This window comes from Lynx canadensis, chromosome B4, assembly GCF_007474595.2.
Source record: "Lynx canadensis isolate LIC74 chromosome B4, mLynCan4.pri.v2, whole genome shotgun sequence".
Taxonomy (NCBI): domain Eukaryota; kingdom Metazoa; phylum Chordata; class Mammalia; order Carnivora; family Felidae; genus Lynx; species Lynx canadensis.
The window spans coordinates 4,713,015-4,729,736 of NC_044309.1; the positions used below are offsets into that span (position 1 = coordinate 4,713,015).

At 53.7% G+C, this 16,722-nt stretch overlaps 1 long non-coding RNA gene across 2 annotated transcripts; it reads left to right on the plus strand.

The window, feature by feature from the left end:
- The first annotated feature begins 9,161 nt into the window (after window positions 1–9,161).
- On the plus strand, window positions 9,162–16,365 carry LOC115518457. Of its 2 annotated transcripts, none has more exons than XR_003970270.1 (4): window positions 9,162–9,450; window positions 9,795–9,997; window positions 11,580–11,730; window positions 15,822–16,365. It is a non-coding gene; the product is annotated as an uncharacterized LOC115518457 (long non-coding RNA). The 2 variants fall into 2 exon arrangements; XR_003970271.1 differs by lacking the exon at window positions 15,822–16,365 and adding an exon at window positions 14,659–15,146.
- The last annotated feature ends 357 nt before the right edge of the window (window positions 16,366–16,722 follow it).

Sequence of the window (16,722 nt, forward strand, 5' to 3'; positions counted from 1 at the left end):
CCTGCGGGCTGCTTAGCACTGGGGCCAGGGCAGCGGGAACCCCAGCGCCCGGGGGGGGGGGGGGGGGTTTCAGAGCCTCTGCGGCCGGAAGGCTCCCTCTGCGGGCGGGAGGGGCCCGGCCCGGGGAGAGAGGCTGACGGAGACATTGACACTTGAGCTCCGGCTTCCTGGGAGACACCACCTCTTTCCGCCGGGCGCTTGCTTGTCTGCGATTCATCCTTTGAGGCTCAGTCGTAACATGTTCCTGTTCCGCTTCATAGAGGGAAATGTGGGCGAGAGGGAGAGGGAACCACGGGGGAGAATAAAACGCTTGCGTCCCCGTCGTGGCTCCTTCTGTTCTGGCTCCGCTGAAACGATCCTTGTTGCTATAGTCCAGGGTTTAAATGAGGCGGGGTCTCCATTTTTGTGCGTTCTGGAGAGGCGATGAAACCTAGCAGTGGGCAGCGTAATGAAAAGAGAGAAGCCCAAGGAAGGCAAGCCTTGAATGTGTCTTTCAAGTAAAATGGAGAAGTCAGTAGCAAAGAGCAGTTAAGAGGCAGCACAGAGCCCCGGAGACCCGGGCGGGTTACAGGTGGGAAGGCAGCCTGATGGTGGGTTTCTGTCACCTGCGGTCTCCGGGATGCACCGTGCTCTGACGGTACAGGACGGTGGGGGGGGGGGGGACGCGAACCACCTGTCCAGCCCCTGAGATGGTTATTCCCGCATTTGCTGGCATCCCCCAGAGGCCACACCGGATCACCCCGGGGGTCAGAGGGACCTTGCCCAGGTTGAGGCGGTGTTTGGTACCGTGGATGCTGCCCCGAGGCTCTCATCAGCTCACGCAATGGCTGTCGGCCCTGGGAGGGTCACAAAGCCCCTGGCCCATCTTGCCTTAAGTCCTTTCCCCCAACACCCCGTCCCCACCACGCGTGTTTCCTCGTGTGTACAATGAAGAACACGGGCACCGGGGCCGGACAGACCGGACTCTCCAGGCTTGCGCCCGCAGCTGGCTGCTGACGGCCCGGAGCGCTCTGCTTCTCCGTGAGGCTAGCAGGTGTTCCCGCAGCCCCTCCTGGGCGCTGGGCACCGTCGTGAGCACCCTGCGGGCACAGGAGCCCGCCACCAGCCTGTGCACGAGCTGCGTCAGCAGCCTCCCCGTCTCGCAGACGAGGAAGCTGAGACATGCGGAGCTTGAGAAATCTGCCGGATGCCCCACAGCCGGGAGGCGACGGGGCCGGGATCGCACGCGGGGCTGTGCCCTCGGCCACACTGCGCGGCCTCTCCATTGCCCCTTCGCCTCCGCCGTGACTGAGGACTCTGGTAATGCCTCTCTCGAGCACCTGTGAGCGTTAGCAATCATCTCCTTAACATGCCCGGCATGCGGTAGGCGCTTAATAAATGACAGCTGCTGTTGCCATCGCCTTTAGGAGACCCCTGCAGCTCTAACTCTCCGTGCGGCCCGGCGACTTGGCCTTGGCCTCCACGGAGGAACTTCCGCCCCTGAGTCCAAGGGAAAAGACGAGGCGGGAAGGGGCTGGGGCCGAGAGGACACTGAGGCAGGGGCTGGGGCAGGAATGCCCCAACGCAGTGCAGCTGGGAAGGCCCTCCCGGCGTGGGAGAGGAGGGCGGGCCCGATTGCAGGCCCTTTTGGCTGGGCCGGGGGCTGAGCCTGATGGAGCTGAGCCTCCCCGCAGCCCCCGACCGCCGGGATTGGCAGAACGCCTACAGGTCGTGCACTGGCAACACCTCCACGTGCCGGACGGAGCGTCCAGATGTCAGGGCCACCGCTCCCTCGGGGCGCCCAGCCAGCCGTCACCGCGGCGGTTCAGACGTGCATGATGGTCCCACCTGCCAGGGGGAACGCTGACGTCACCCTCCAGGGACAAAAGGATTCCACCTCCTAAATGCTTCAGGAAGGGAAGGGGCAGGTGAGGGACCGGCTGGCTTCAGAGGTCGTCCTCCACCGCGCTCAGCGTCAACCAGGTCCTGCCGTGGCGCGTGGGCCCGGCTGGAGAGTGGGCATTTAACCCCTGCTTTCCCGCTGTCGGCCCAGCTCAGCCCTCGCGAGCATGGGGGACCTGTGTGCCTGCTGACACACAGCTAGAAGGGGACGAGGCGTCTCTGTGCGCCTGCCACCCAGCCTCCCGCTGATTCAGCCGAAGCAGGTCTTAGAATCACAGGCGTCTTGTGGGAACCGCCCTGCGGGCATTTTAACGGGCTTTGGGGGCTCCCGTGGGGAGTCCGTGGGCCAGCGCAGGAGCGAGCGGTTGTGCAAAGACCTCCTGACGAGCCCCTGACCCTCCTTCAGGTGTTCCCGGAGCCGGGCTGCGGGTGAGGGCCCAGGCAGGCTGGAAAGAAGGTGACAAGCTCCCCACCACCCCCAGAGACCCCCAGAGACCCCAGCCCACCGCCTGCCGTTTCCATCACTTCCGTCATGATGCCAAGCAGCAGGTAGGACACACACCCTCCAGGATCCCTCAGACGCAGATCACTGATATCAATGGGGTTCTCTTCTGTTCATAGGTGGGAAACGGAGGCGGCAAGGTCAAGGTGGGCCAGAGCTGAGAACGTTCCCTCCTCTCCCCTCCCCTTGGTTTTACTCTCCTGAATACACTTTTTGAAACACGTTCACCATCGTCCCTTCTCATTCAAGCAAGGTCATCAGCCGGTTGGGCCACATGGCTCAGCCCCTCTCCCAGCCCGAGGGATTAGGGACAGGGACACCAGCCCGAGGGGACGCGGTTGGGCAGGGGCTCCCTGATTCTGTGGGGTCCCCTGCCTTGGCTGGTGGTCCAAAACCCACCGCGGGCGTGTGAGCCTCTGGCCGTGCCTGGAAGGCACACGGGGCCCTCCCGGCAGCCACCTCCGTGCGGGACATGGCTCTGACTCAGTGCGTCCTGTGTCGCTCCTCAGGCTCGGGCCCCTCAGTACACCCGTGTCTGTCTTCAGCCCCCTCCGCACGTCCCCTCTCTCATCCTTCCTGTTCGTCCTTCCCACACGGCCAGGCCAGGACCTGTCTCGTGTCCCCTGACACCAAGGTGGATATCTGTAAACTGTGGTCCCCATAATATGTAGGTCCCCGGCCTTGCAGGCGGTCAGGCAGGGGGCAACCTGGGCTCTGGAGCACCAGAGAGGAGCCCCCGCAAGGTCCTTGACTAGAGAGAGTCCCGGAGGGTGTGAGGACCCTGTAGACCAGCTTCCTTTGCAGAGTCTCTTCGGAACAGCCATCCCTCCCCCACATTCCCTGTTTTTTTCCAATCACTGAAGAATTGGACCTGACCTCCCTTCATGCCCCCAAAAGGTGCTATCTGACCGCAGTTTCAGAAGAACATTCCATCCAGCCCTGGGGAAGGAATTTATAAATATTACCATAGGCTTCTCATACCAAGCCTCTCATAAATCAGCGCTCGGGCCTCCTGGGCCTCCCAGACTATATAAAACCACTCCTGTGTTTCCAATTTTAAGTCAAACACAGCCCAGCCCTGCTGGCCTCTGTTGATCCTCGCGGACTCCTGGGGCTGATCAAAGGTTCCCCCAGCCAGCCAGCTAAAAAACGACTCTCTGGTGCCCGTTGGAGAATTTCAAATGAAAACGCACGTATGAGGCAGGGACTGCCCCGCGGTGAATGGAAGCAGTGGGGGAGACGGGGTGTGTTTCTCCCCCAAAAGGCAGAGCACAAACAAAGAGAAGATTTCTGAGGAAGATCTGGGCCCCGCCCACCTGCAGACCTCCCACCATCTGCTTTTCTGGTGGTTGTTTCCCTAACAGCCAGGAGCCTGGACCCACCCAGAGGGGGCAAGGGAGTCGGACCCGGAACCGGAAAGGACCCTCCCTGGCCCTCCTGCCAAGTGCTGGGCGCCGGGAGGAAGGGACAGTCGGGGATGCGCCATGGGAGCCAGGCTCGGATGACCTGGGGAGGGCAACACGGTGTCCACACCCCCAGGAGAAAGTACCTACGGGGACGGTCAGCAATGAGGTTCTCGCACAGTCCCCCAAACACCTTCTCTCGGGCCTTCCGTTGCTTTCTAGTGTGTTCCGAATTAGCAGGGAGGGGACAGGAGCCAGGCACTTGGCGCGGAAGCAGGGGATACACCTGAGCTAAATGTGGGGCGGGTGCAGGCTGGCCACCTCGTGCCGCCCTGCAGGGCTGGAGTAACCGAGCATCTGCGCCCCCCGCCCCCGCCCGAAAAACAGCCCGTGCAAGCCTGCCAGCCGCAGGCGGGGCTCGCCCCTCTCCGTCCCCGCTGAGCTGGTCTCGTCTACAGGTCACTACATGCCCCCCAGACTCCAGTTTGGACTGCTTCCCTGTGATAGAGGCATGGCTCACTCTGAGGGAGATGCTTACCCCCCTCCCCCCACCCCGGGACCAGGACCCCGTGAAATGCTGCATGAGCGGCCCTGACTCATTTCCGCCTCAAAACGGGCGGTGTGGCAGCTACGCTTATGAGCCCATTTCAGAGAAGGGAAGACTGAGACCTCGAGCGTTCAAACAACGTCCCCAAAGTCACACATCTAGTACATTCGAGTTCGAAGCTGCGTCTGACTGGCTCCAAGCTCCCCCTTCAGCACCGCCACCAAGAAGCTTCTCTGAGCAAGCAGCCTGAGACCGGGGGTAAGCTGGTCTTACGGAAGCTATGGGAGCTGCAGCGGGGCGGCAAAAGGCGTGGAGCAGGAAAGGCCTCGGAGGGACCACCGCCACTGGGCAGCATTTGGGCAGCCAGCACCTGGAGGAGAGAAAGACCTGGAACAGCGCTGAGGAACCCAGGAGCCAGGAGCCACGAGAGCCGCTGGGTCACAGTTCAGGTGGCCTCAGAGGGGGTGCCGTCAAAAGGTCCTGGGGGCGCCGGGATGGCTTCGTCGGTTGCGCGTCCGATTCCTGGCTTCCGCTCAGGTCACGATCTCACGGTTTCGCGAGTTCGAGCCCCGCAGCGGGCTCTGTGCTGACGGTGCGGAGCCTGCTTGTGATTCTCTCTCTCCCTCTCTCTCTCTCTCTCTCTCAAAGAATCGTTTAAGAAAAGAAAAGAAAAAAAGGCCCCACAACCCAGGGCACCTCTTCGCCCTCCCGCCCCGCTGCTGGCGGTGAACGTGGGCGTGGGCGCTGCTCCTCCTGGGAAGCAGAGGCAGCCACGTCACCGGGACAGAATATGCTCCGGCCGCACCTTTGTGACAGGAGGTGTGCATCAGTACAGAGCTCTGTGCAGGTGTCCCTCTGGCCACAGCTGGGCCCAGGCCTCTGTCACCGTACAGAACAGCTGGGCAACGTCTGGGCCCAGGGAGAGCCCTGCCTCCCACCCAAAGTCACGTCGCAGGGTCCAGGTGACGGGCAATCAGAAAAGACACATGTCCTCTATTACAGGTTGAATGATGTCCTCCCCCCCGCCCCCCCTCCCCCCGCAAATTCAGACCTCAGAATGAGACCTTAGTTGGAGACAGGGTCTGTAGGGAGACAATCGAGTTAAAACAAGGGCGTTAGGGTGGGTCCCCAATCCAATACTCTTGACGTCCTTACAAGAAGGGGACATCTGGAGACAGAGGGACGACCACGTGAGCACGCGGGGAGAAGACGGTGTCTGCGCGCCCGGGAGAGCAGCCCCAGGAGGAGCCAGGGCCGCCCACACCCGGATCTCAGGCTTGCGGCCTCCTGATGTGAGGTGTTTGCGGCCCCCGGGGCCAAGGTGGCTTGTGACAGCAATGCCAGCAGATATGTCCCCAGAGGGAGGCTGGACGTATTCGCAGACCCCTTTCTTCCTCTGAGCCCCAGCACGGCTGCTGGGGGCCCGTGCGGAACTGACTTCCTCCCGGGCTCTGCGGGCAGCTCAGCCAGTCGGACGCCCCTGGCTCTGGAGAAGGTGCGGACAGGGAGGAGGGGGGAGGAACATTCCACACGGTGCAGGGCAAGGCTCTTCCATGCATTCTGCCGCTGCGTCACAGACTCGGGAGCGGCTGTTGGTGTCGGAAGCCTGGCTCAGCACGTCGGGGGGTAGTCAGCGTGACGAGGCCCAGGGAGGCCCGGGGTGCGGCCTCTCCGTCCCTGTGCGCGGACGCACACAGGCCCGAGGTGGGGATAGACACGTCCCCCTGTAGAGCCTTAGATCCGCTCGTCGTCTCAGGTTATCTGGCCTAATCTCCCACCCGGGACCAAAGGCCTCAAAGGGACAGCATCCCGGAAAGGTGGCAACTTCGTACGTCCTCGGAATGCGCCCATCTAGGAGAGCTCGAGGCCAATTGTCCCGCGGTCGGGTAACTTTGATCCTTCGAAAGCGTTTCTTTGTGGGGTCTGGAATGCGCCTCCGTACAACTTCACTCACTGGCCCTTTCTTTCCTTCTGCCTTCGTTCTAGGCAGATTCCAGAGCAGGGGACAGTACGCGTTCCCACATCTCCGGGTGTCCATACTTCAGAGCGCTGTGGATACGATCGCGTCCCCGCCTGCAGCCTCCCCTCATCTCCAGGGTAAGCAGTACTAACTCCCTCAAGAGCTTCTTTGGATGACACGTGCTCAGACCCCCTCACCTCTCGACCCATGTCAGCTTTTCTCAAGCCCTCGTGGTGACGCGTCGCCGGACCCCAGCGGCGTTTGACCGGCGCCCGTGGCGATGGGGCCACACGTCCCCATCCTGAACACGGCACTTCTAAGAATAAAGCTCCGGGTCAAACCACACTCGTGTTCCAACGCTGTGTCACTCCTTCAACCGATGTCATCGAACGCGTGTGTGCGCGTGTGCTAGGCTTCAGGGGACACAGGTGCAGATCAGACAGCATATGATTGCACGAGGGACGGAGAGAGAAGGGGTCTGAGAGCGTAGAGGAGAGGGGGCCTGTAGTGCTGGGCGCGGAGGGGCAGGGACCTGCGGGGAAGAAGGAAGCCACCCAGCCCCGCCGCGGCCGGTCCTGAAGGCGGCCAGGCAGATGGGGAGGGTGGGTGGGGGTGGGTGGGGAGGAGATGGGCAGGCCTGGGTTTGCTGTTCCCCGGCTGAAGGAACAGCGTGGGAGAAGGCACCACGTGCTTCTGCCTCCCCGTTGTGCAACGACCTTCTAGGCGTCCTCACAAACTCGGCTCCGGTGTCTCATCCACTGGGAAGGCTGACTTTCCCATCCCCCACCCTCCTGGTTAGATCAGCGCCTTCTCTCTGTCGTCCAGAGCCCTCGCAGCAGATCTGTGGCCTCTGCGTGTATCTGGTGACATCAGCCTGACCCGTTGGTCTCCCGTGTCCCCGCCGAGCGGCCACCCCTCCGGCTGAATGCCTGGCACAGAGCCCAGCCAGAGTCAGTGTCCACAGCAAGCGAGCCGCGTGGATGCGTGGTGGCCGAGTACAGCCCAGCGAGAGGCGTCAGCACCGTCGTAGGAAGGTGGGCGGTGGAATGAGGTGATGAAAAGCTCCCTCTGTCATTCCGGGGGGCGGGGGGTGTCTGGGCTCGATGCTGTTCGGGTCGGTGCTCTCCTGTCACTACCCCGAAATCTTGAGTGGCTTCTGAATTATTAAGAATGAGGGGCCCATGGGGCGCCTGGGTGGCTCAGTCGGTTGAGCGTCCGACTTCGGCTCGGGTCATGATCTCGCGGTTTGTGAGTTCAAGGCCCGCATCGGGCTCTGTGCTGGCAGCTCGGAACCTGGAGCCTGCCTCGGATTCTGTGTCTCCCTCCCTCTGCCCCTTCCCTGCTCACGCTCTGTGTCTCTCTGTCTTTCAAAAATGAATACATGTTAAGAAAAAATTTAAAAAAAAGAATGAGGGGCCCACATTTTCCTTTTCGGCTGGACCCCGTAAATCACGTAGCTGGTCCTGCGCATCGTGATATCCTTAGCTGGTGGTACAGGGGCCTGTCACGCGGGGGACAGTTCAGCAGGTGCGTGGACTGTCAGGTGCCCACAGAGGGACGGAAAAGTGGTCAGAGGGAAGAAGAGAACCAGGCCCTAGCGGTACGGAGGACTCAGGAGGGGAGGGCTTCGGAGAGAACCCTGTGTGCCCCGCGTTCTGTGGCCTAGGCCGTGGTGAGGGTGCCTGAGTGTTTGTCCCTGGGGCTCAGGGTCCCACCGGTTGAGGCCTAGATCCGCTGAAGGCCTGCTGTCCTCAGCCCGTCTCTGTTGCCCCTCAGCCCCTTCTATTCTCTGATCCTGAAGAGCAAAGCGGGATGTCTACACAGAGGCTGGTGTTGGTTTCCACACAGCCTGCTGGCACATTTGCCTTGTCCTTCCGGCAGCTTCTTTCTCCAGAAAGCACTGCTGGGATTGCCAGATTAGCATCGGGATGGGGAGAGGGCCACTCCTACAATAGCAATCCCCTGTGGACGGAAGAGAGCCGGACATCAAATGATGCCTTACCTTCCAACCCCGAGGCACGCTCCGCCAGGCCAGCCGGCTCGGGCCCCTCCACAGCAGGCTTAGAGCTCTGGAACTTTCCCGGGGCCTTCTCAGCCAAGACAGCAGATCTCCTTGGGGAAGAGGTCCTAATAACTAAGAAAGTGTGATCGGCCTGGCCTGCGATGGTAAATTCTCCCCCACCGACCCCATCTCCGATGGCCATCACCACCACCACCGATGCAGGAAAAGAAAATACTCCACAGTGAGTGGGTTAAGGCCTTTCGGTTCAGACAGGGAGGTTAGGCAGAAGCTGGGAAAGTGTTGGTTCTCTTTTCTTGTTGAGAACTGAACCACAAGAAACGGTCTGAGACGGCCACCGGGAAGATTCTGATTAGTTGTGGCACAGGTTTCGAGATGTCTGCAGAGACGAAACTGGAGTGAACGCAGCCTGTGTGACAGCACTGATCTTTGTGTATATGGTGGTGGGGGCGGGGGTCGTTGTATCCCCGAAGCCCCATCCAGTGCTGGGCCCCGGGGGTGTACGTAAGCAAGTGTCTGAGCTGACGCACGAAAGGTTCTTTCGAATATCCCAAGAGAGACGGGCCCCATTTCCAAGAACCAGGCTATCCAAATAAAAATCCCATCCAAAGTCCACTACCTTGTTTTAAAAGGAAGCCCTCAGTTCTTCAGTCCTGGGTCTTTGTGGCCTTACGTGAAGCCCGGACCCCGCACAGTCACAGCCTAAAAAATACAGCGGTATTTTTACAGGAGATGCTCCCAGAATGGGGCAAGACTCCACTTGTAACACAAAACCCGTGAGGAAACTTTACTTCTCTTGCCAAATAGAGGTTCCCACTCAAAGGGAACCAGAACAGCCAAAGAGGTTTTGCAAGAAGCAAGCCCTCTGTTGAAACCGCTGCGGGGACGTCAGGAAACTCCGAGGAATGGCTGAAAACAGATTTGTTCCACTGAGAACACAGGGACTTGAGCAAGGCGAGTGAGACCGGGTGTGGGAACCTGGGCGTGTCAACATTCTCATTTCTAGCCTTCGTCACCGTGCGGGGCAGGGGACGACAAGAGGACAGACCCCCCACGTGGGACTATGTCCTTGTGTGGTCTCCTTCCCTACCGTGAAGACAAAGCTATACTGATGGCATCTGGAGAATGAACAACCAGGTATTTATTTCAATGCAGCTTGTTCGTTCGTTCGTTCGTTCATTCGTTCATTTGTTCATTCATCCATTTGTTCATTCATTCGTTCATTCATTCATTCGTTCGTTTGTTCGTTCGTTCGTTCATTTGTTCATTCATTCATTCATTCATTCATTCGTTTGTTCATTTGTTCATTAATCCATTTCTTCATTCATTCATTCATTTGTTCGTTTGTTCGTTCATTCGTTCGTTCATTTGTTCATTCATTCATTCATTCGTTCATTCACTCGTTCATTTGTTCGTTCACTGATTCATTCATTCACTCGTGTAAGAGTCTTACAATTAATTACGTGTTGAATGTCTGCCAGGAGCCAGGCGCGAAGCTGTTTGCTGGATACGGAGACACTCCCGTCCTCTGGTAACTAATGCTGAGTGAACCACACACACACCGGGGAGCTGCAGACATCTGGGAACTCAGTGGCTCCAGCACTGAAGCGTCCCCAGGGGAACTGCAAGAGACGCGTGGTGTCCTCAGGACGGTACAGGCTGTGTGACTGCATATTCCCAGTAGGTGAGAGCCTCAGGTTTGATTAGACCTCGACAGAAAGTAAATCCTACGCTTCCTATTTTACATCTGGTGATCGCAAGAATTTCCCCGGCCCAGCTTCTGGCTCTGTCAATCCCAAACCTCATTTCTCTTCTGCTTCAGAGGGCCCCCTTCTCTTCAGAGGGCCCCATCCCTATGGGGCCCTGCATTCATGTTATAGTAGCATCATGGGCTGTGTACCTCCATGTGATCATGCCAGTGGTGGTGGGAGTACTCCTGAAAACTCCTGTCCTAGCAGGACATCTGTGTGCACAGTGGCTGGTCACACAGGGAAGGGACGGTGGACGTGGCCGCACTTAAATAGCTGACCTTTGCAAATTGTACAACATATGGCCCTGGGAACAACTGTAGGGCCCCTCTCAGGCTAGGAAGGGGTCCCGGGAGAGAGGGCCCCTGAAGCAGAAGCTGGAGCTTGCTTTCATCAAGGTAGACACGTAGCCGGGTGAAGGACTGAGCCTTCAATATCCTTGACTCCTCTCGACTTATCCTGCCGAGTGCAAAGACAAGTCGTGATGATGGCCTGGAGGTTGCCTCAGGTCTGCGTCGAGAGGCACAGACACACATTTAAATCAGGCTCTTGATAAATGCCAGTAAAAGGTGTTGTGACACTAGACCCTTGCTTCTTCTGTTAGGTCTGACCTCTTCTCTGCCTCTCCACGGTCCTCCCCCATTTTCCCGACGTGCGGACTTCTCTCTGCCAGACCACTCTTTCCGAGGCTTGCTGCCTTCAGTTCTCTTGGCAAATCTACTCCTGGCTTTCTTTCCATTCTCAACATATGTAGACCTATATTGTTCTGTCTCCTCCCCTCTGCCCTCCTCCTCCCTTCCCCTCTGCCTTCCCCTCTCCCCCTTCCCATCCTCCTTTTCTCCTCTCCCCCTGCCTCCTCCCCTCCCATCCTCTCCCCTCCCTTGCCTCCCTTCCTCTCCAAACACTCCTTCCCACTCTACCCCCAGCCCCCTCCCTTTCTCATCCCCTTCCCTCCCCCCTTTCTCTTCTCTCTTCCTCTCTCTCCTCTCTCTTGCTTTCTTGGTCATCTCTCTATTCCAAGATCTCTGCCCCGCTGTCTCTTTTCCCCTCCTGGCTTTTACTCTAACCTTTCTCTCCATTACTTCTGCCTCTGTGTGTTCAGATCTTTCGCTCTTGGCTCTTTCCCCCAACTTTCCCTGCTGCCTGCCACTTCTTTCCAAATACAACCCAACCTCCACTCTGTCCTAAAATATTTTTTTTTCCTATTTATTCACTACTTGTTTAAGAACTTGATCTGGAGACAGAGCCTTACTGCAGATTGGTTTTCCTTCCTGAGGCATGAGAGCCTTTGAGCAGCCCTTCCCTTCTGGCTACAGCACAGGGAGCAAGGCCAGAAACAGTCGGAGCTTGTCCAGGGCCCTTTGCTGTTGTTTTTTCAGGCATGCCATAGAGGGGAAGGTCTCTCGGTACATCCTGTATCTCAGACGCAGTGGGGAAGCCAAGAAGAGAAGCCCATGGCAGTTGTTTGGGAATCCTTCTCAGCACTTTCTTTTTATTCTGTTTTCTGACTTTCTACAGAAACCTACACCTGTATGTGTATCACTCAGTCAAGTTCTGCTGGAATGCCTTCTGTGAGCTGTGAAGAGCAAAACCAGTCCTTGTCCTCAACAAGCTTATTCTTTAGTGTCTGTGGGCACAAACCTATTACCTGTAAACAGTCAGAGGACATGTAAGTAACAAAATATATGCTGCTGACCATAAATGCACTAACTCAGAGAGAGAGAGAGAGAGAGCCTAGAATCAAAGAAGATTTTAGGAGGGGTGGGGCTGGTGTTGCCCCCGCAGGGGGAGTGGGCTTGGAGTCTGCAGAGGGAGATGTCTGCAGAGGAGGATGTCTTATAGGAGGAACAACAGCACGAGCAAAGCCACACCTCGGGCACTAGCCAGCATCCAAGGAGAGCAGGAGACAGCCTGAAAGAACAGTGATGGTAGATGCAGGGGTGGGTAATGTGGGGCTTCCACAGGGTGGAGACAAGGCATTGGGGACTCTTAGTCTGTCTGAGTGGCTAGAACAAAATACCAAGACTATAGGACATAAGATCAACATATAGAAATCAACTTTATTTCTATGTATACTAGCAGCGACCACCTGGCCACTGAAATTAAAAATAAAATACCATTTACAATTGCTAAGAAAAATAATAACAATACCTAGGTGTAAAACTGACAAAATACACATAGGACTTTTATGATAAAAACTGCTGAAAAAAAATCAGAGAAGATCTAAACAAATGTAAAGACATACCATGTTCATGGATTGGAAGGCTCAACATCTTAAAGATGTCAATTCTCCCCAAACTGACAGACAGGTTTAAAGCAGTTCCTATCAAAATCCCAGCAAGACTTCTGTAGATATGACAAGATTATTCCAAAATTGGTATCGAAAGGCAAAGAAACTACAAGAGCTAAACAATTTTGAACAAGAATCATACAGTGGAGAAACACAACAAACGAACAAAGAAAAAAGTAGGCAAACCAAAAAACTGACTCTTAACTACAGAGAACAAACTGATGGTTACCAGAGGGGAGGTGGGTAGGAGGATGGGTGAAATTAGTGAAGGGGATTAAGAGTACACTTATCATGATGATCACTGAGAAATGAATAGAATTGTTGAATCACTATATTGTACACCTGAAGCTAATATAACACTGTATGATTCCTATACTGGAATTAAATTTTTTTAAATAAAAAATTAAGAATCATAAAGTGGAAGACAACAGTACACCCAATGTCAATACTTACTGTAGAGCTACAGGAATCAAGACAGCAGAGCATTATTGGCCGAGGGACAAACACATGGATCAATGGAACTGAATAGAGAACCCAGAAATGAACCCACATGGAGATACCCGAGTCATATTCCGATTCACTGGAAGGCAGAGAGCCTTTTTAAAGAAATGGTGCCGGTGCGATTGGGTCAGAAAAAAAACTACTTCAACCTAACCTAAGTCACACCTTATACAAAAATTAGCTCAAAATGGAGCACAGACGTAAAAAAAAAAAAAAAAAAAAAAAAAAAAAATCTTTGGGACCTAGGACTAGGCAAAGTGTTTCTGGATTTGATACCAAAAATATGATCAAAAAAAAGGAAAGAGTGATACACCAGACTTCATCAGATTTAAAACCTTATACTCCACAAAACACCCTGTTTAGAGAATGAAAGCACAACCTATAGACTAGGAGAAAACATTTGCAAACCACCTATTTGACAACGGACTACTCACTGTCTAGAATATATAAGGAATTCTCAAAATGCAACAGTAAAAAAAAAAAGAAGAAGAAGAAAGTTCCAATGAGAAAATGACAAGCCAAAGAACCTGAGACATTTCACTGAAGAAGATATACAAACAGAAAATCAACTCAAGAAAAGGTTCTCAACATCATCATTCATTAGGGAAATGCAAAGTAAAACCACAATGAGAGCTCACTGTCTCCAGAATTATTGAAACAAAAAACAATAGCGAAACCAAATGCTGGTGATGAGGTGGGGAACTGGATTACTCATGCATTACTGATGGGGATAGAAAATGGTACAACCACTCTGGAAAGGAGTTTGACATTTTCTTAAACAGACACACACACACACAAACTAAACGTACAGTGATCCAGTAATTACACTCCTAGGCATTTACCCCAGAGAAAGAAAAACTTATAGTCACGTTAAAAAAAAAAATAGTATACAGATGCTTTACAGTTGCTTTATTTGTAATGGCCCCCGGCTGGAAACAATCCAGACATTCTTCTATGGGGGAACCGCAAATGGTGGTTCATCCACACGTGGAAAATTACTCATCACGAAAAAAAAAAAAAGGAACTGCTCATACACACAGTAACCTAGATGAATCTCCAAAGAATTATGCTGAGTGAAAATAATCTAATCCCGAAAGGCCACGTGCCATATGATTCCGTTTAGACAACGTCCTCGAAACGACACAGCTATAGAAATGGAGGACAGATCGGTAGCTGCCAGGAGTTAAGGTAGAAATGGGGGCTAAAGTGGGCGTGGCTGTCAGAGGGCTTCAGGAGGGATCCTGGCAACGATGGAGACATTCTGGACCTTGTGTGCTAATGTCAGTATCTTGGTTGTGATACTGGACTTCAGTTTTTTTTTTTAATTTTTTTTTTTTCAACGTTTATTTATTTTTGGGACAGAGAGAGACAGAGCATGAACGGGGGAGGGGCAGAGAGAGAGGGAGACACAGAATCGGAAACAGCCTCCAGGCTCTGAGCCATCAGCCCAGAGCCTGACGCGGGGCTCGAACTCCCGGACCGCGAGATCGTGACCTGGCTGAAGTCGGACGCTTAACCGACTGCGCCACCCAGGCGCCCCTACTGGACTTCAGTTTTGCAAAATATTACCACGGGGAAAATTGCTGAAGCGTGCACTGAATCCCTCTCCATTATTTCTTAAAGTTACACATGTGCTGCAAACTTGTATATTACGAGCTGAAAGTCTGGGTAGTCAACAGGCTACCAAATTTTACACTCAGGGTGCCGAGAAATTGCTCCCCGAAAGGGAAGCCATTCTTGGGCCAGTTACTTGCAGTCTCAGGCAATGCAGCCACAGACAAACGCACAAATTCTGTCATTTTACAGATGTGCCGGAGGGTGGAGAAGGTGGAGAAGCTTTGAGCGAAGGCATTGAGAAAATCCTCACCCCCCAAATGAAAATAACGAAATAAGAAATGAAATACGATTACTTCTTTGAGATTAAAGACCAGAATGCAATACAGTATCTCAGTACTATTCAGTACAGTAAATCCAGTGAAACCAGGTTTCTTTTTCCTTTTTAAATATTGTTTTTTAATTTTAAAATAAGCTTCATGCCCAACGTGGGGCTCGAACTCACGACCCTTAGATCAAGAGTCACATACTGTACTGGCTGAGCCATCCAGGTGCCCCTAAAGCTGGATTTCTAAGCCTCAACATATGGTCAGTATTTAATGTTAATTTTATGGAGAACTGTGTAAATATCTCCGAAACATGTGTTTTACTAGAATCCAGCTAGGGAGAAATATTAATAAAGTAGTTACTACAAATTTTTTTATTTTTATTTTTTTAAGTTTATTTATTTATTTTGAGAAAGAGAGACAGAGCGTGAGCGGGGGAAGGGCAGAGAGAGAGGGAGACACAGAATCCGAAGCAGGCTCCAGGCTCTGAGCGGTCAGCACAGAGCCCGACACGGGGCTCGAACTCACGAACCACGAGATCATGACCTGAGCCAAAGTCGGATGCTTAACCGGTGGACGCTAAGCCACCCAGGTGCCCCAGGATTTGGATTATTTTAAGTAGTTTATTATTTTTTTTAAATGCTGAGAATAACATCCTGGTGTCCATTTTTTTTGAGACACTAATAATAATAATAATAATAATAATAATAATGCACCCATTTAATGTGTATCCTTTAGGGGTGCCTAGGTGGCTCAGTCGGTTGAGCTTCCAACTCTTGATTTCGGCTCGGGTCATGATTTCAGTTTGTGAGTTCAAACCCCGCCTTGAGCCCTGTGCTGATTGCACGGAGCCTGCTTGCTATTCTCTCTTTCTATTTCTCTTCTATTTCTCTTGCTATTTCTCTCTTTCTAGCCTTCCCTGCTCACATGCATGGGCTCTCTCTTTCAAAATAAATAAATAAACTTTTTTTTTAAGTGTGTCGTTAAAAATAAGCAGTTGCTTAGGAAAAGCACATCTGATCAGAGACTAAAGAGAAAAAAATTAATTAATTAAAGTGTACAGGTTAATGTTTGTTCGTGTGTTCACAGAGCCGTGAAACCATCACCACGATCCGATTTTGGAACGTTTGGCAATCAGTCTCCACCCCACTCACACACCCCTGCGCGCACCCCCAGCCCTAAACAACCACTCACCGATCGGCTTTCTGTTCCTATCAATTTGCCTCCAGAGATGAATTCTGTACATTTCATATCCACGAAATCAGAAACGTGTGGTCTCTTAGGACCGCCTGCTCTCACTTAGCACAACGTTTGCAAGGGTCATCCGTGTGGCAGCGCGTGCTAGGACTTCATTTCTACTTCTTGCTGGATGACGTGCCATCGTGCGGATCTGTCACAGTTCGTTTATCCCCTCGGCACCTGATGGACATTGGGTCGTCTTCGCTTCGCGGCTATTGTAAATAGTGCCGCTAAAAACATTCACGTAATTTGTGTGCGCGTGGATGACGCTTTCATTTTCTTGGGCTCACACCTACGAGTGGACTTTCTGGGTCATGTGGTGGGTAATGCTATGATTAACTTTAACCTGATGCCCCTTGGTGATTATTTAAGATCCTTCCTGTTAGGAAAATAATTGGTCAGAACATACGGACCTCTTTGAGGATTCTGATGCATGGTGACAAATAACACGCCTCAAAATTATACCAGCTTCTGCTGCCTTAACCGTGAAAATGTGGGGTCCAGAGGCTCTTTAGGGCTCAGACCCACAGCCATCCCATCTCTGTTTGGACCTGCAGGGTCTCCCACGGCAGCCCGCTGGACAAGGCTTAGTAGAAGGAGCCAGAAGGTCTGGGTTCCTCTCCCAGGCCTGCTTCTCGCTGCTGGACGGGCCACCCGGAGGAAGTTATCTCTTCCTTGGCGAAAGCAAGAGAATCCCAGGAAGCTCCTCCCTCCCCTGGGATGAAAGGGGCCCTCAGTGCTGCGGCCACGG